Source organism: Halyomorpha halys, unplaced genomic scaffold, assembly GCF_000696795.3.
Source record: "Halyomorpha halys isolate HHAL.00 unplaced genomic scaffold, Hhal_1.1 Scaffold50.1, whole genome shotgun sequence".
NCBI lineage: Eukaryota > Metazoa > Arthropoda > Insecta > Hemiptera > Pentatomidae > Halyomorpha > Halyomorpha halys.
This window is the reverse complement of record NW_027106849.1, coordinates 898,105-900,645: the sequence shown is the minus strand read 5'-3', so window position 1 is coordinate 900,645 and position 2,541 is coordinate 898,105.

Genomic DNA, 2,541 nt, shown 5'->3' with positions numbered 1-2,541 from the left:
ACAATCTTGAAACTTCATTAAATATTGTTGGACTATTTTAATAAGTGTAGCATAGGTTTGCGACCATTCAATTGACTATCTTTGAACCTTCTAGTAATGTGAGGAAAACTATTATAAACTAGTTGATTGCACATTTAACACTTCCTTAGATGAGTTAAAATAAATATTATTTTCCAAAAAAAAAAATTGTGAATTGATTTAGCAAATAATTCTTGAAATATACATGGTAAATATATCATGGAATAGTTCTTAAAGATTGTTTCTGTAAAATTAGAAATTTGGACGTAAAGAGCTAGATTAGAGCAATAATCTTAGAAAAAGTGAAATACTTTGATAAAGGTAATTCGCGCGATTTTAATATATTTAGAACTATTGGTATTCGTCTTTTTAGAGCTTATAACGAAGTGAAAACCCAAGAATATTAAGAATTTATAATTCTTAATTATATTACAACAGAAAGAATTACTAATGAATAATACTCGATGGTCTACATTTTCAACAGCTTTTGAGCGTCTTTAAATACAACATATAGTTCTTGTATCGACCTACAGAAGTATACTTACCTGATGAGTCGATTTATTTAACAGACAAATTCAATAGCGTTATCTCGATTAGAGGGAATCGCCGATATCGATAGGCATAAGATGATGGACCGACGTTTCGTGTAACACGCTAGTTAAAAGCCACACCCTAATCGCCTACCCACCTATGCCCGGTACCTGTTCAGGGTCAGGTATAATAGTCTATCCTTTACACCAAAAATCTCTTTACTCTGTCAATGCTCGTTTATAACATCACTTAATTTCCTATTTAATCTAAAAGCGTCACCATTTATCCAAATTATAAGGAAAAAAATAAAAGCTGCATTTTAACCGGAATTTTTAATATTAGGGGCATACATGCTGTTGTGTTAAATGTAAAATGCTTTACCATGTTAAATGTTATAAGTGTAGGATTGAGAGCAGCCCTATTTAAAGTCTATCTTAAATTGCATAAGAGCTCCAAGCGGATTTTCTGAGCAACTCGTTTTATAACCTTTCTTTCCAAAACATCTTATGTTATGTTATTGCTTACTTCTAAGTTTTGATTAAAGTAATTTACTACAACATGCCTAAAGTGCAAGTTGTGTGAAATTTTTCCCCACTCAGTGCATTGTTTTCACCTAACTGGTGAGGAAGACAATCAAGATGAGCTAATTATTAACTGTCATTATATTATTATTTCTTATCCATTGCTTTAGTAGTTATAAAAAAACATCCAAAACAATACTAACACAACCAAAATACAAACTGCTAGCAAGTAACCTAACACAATATATAAAATGGTGATGAGATCAGCTGTTCTGTTGCGTGACGTCATTCTCCATTTAAGATATCTAGTACCAGACTCTCAACCATGTTATATGTTATATTGTTTTAACATTTTCAAAGAAAGAATTATTTCTCCATTTAGCACTCTTTGACATGTTTAACTAAAGATCATGTATAATCCTATTATCGAAAGAAAAAAGTCTGAGTAGCGGTCGACAAAGGTATCAAAATAGTAAAAGAAAACTATTGTTAACCAACGTTTTACCCCTGTTTGCAGGGCTTCTTCAGGGTTGATAAGAATGAAGTTCTGCTACCAATTTTATTCTTATCAGCTCTGACGAAGTCCTGCTAAGTGGGCGAAGTGTTCGTTAACAATAAATAGTTTTCTTTTACTATTTTGATACCTTTATTGACCGCCACAGAGACTCTTCCTCCAGTCTACTTCAAACGGCCAACTATCTTCTTCCAATTTAAATATTATCATTATTACTCTCTAAGCCATCGGCTTAAACTTTTCAAGATCTTGTTAAAATGGATGAGTTTACAAAAACAATCATAAATCAGTGAAGAATAATAAGAAAATTCTTTTAAATTTTTTAAACTGTGTACATAATATAATACAGTTTCGATCAATTTTTCATTTAGGGAAATTCTCATTCAAGAGTTTGAATGTTCTCGAAGTTTTACTTCAATAGCTTTCAAAAGTTGAGTCTGGAGAATATTCAAAGAAGCTTTCATCATCGCTTCTAAGCTCGTTATAGAATCTTCCTAACTCACAATTTTAACTTCTAAATCGAAAATATTACTGAAACCAACAATTTAATTTAAACACTTTTAAGTGCTATATGTAACAAAAAGAAAAAAAATTACTATGTCTTCACACTTCTTTAATTCCTTATATCTATTTTATGTGACCGTTAGAAATTTTCTTTTACATCTTCAAAGGTTTATAATATTTTCTCTAAAAAGTATTATTTTTTATTCTTCAGCATAATAATTAATATTATATATAACAGCTTATAATGTCATAGTTCAAATGAAAATATATATATTTAAAATTTATGTCATAAAGATGATCTGGGTGCAGTCAGCAAATAAACACAAAAACTATTTATTTGTTCCGACGTTTCGACCTCAAATTTCAAGTCTTCATCAGGGCTTCTGGTACTGTGACGTGTATATTAATGGTTTTTATGACATAGTTGGCCTCATGTAACTAGATTCACAATGT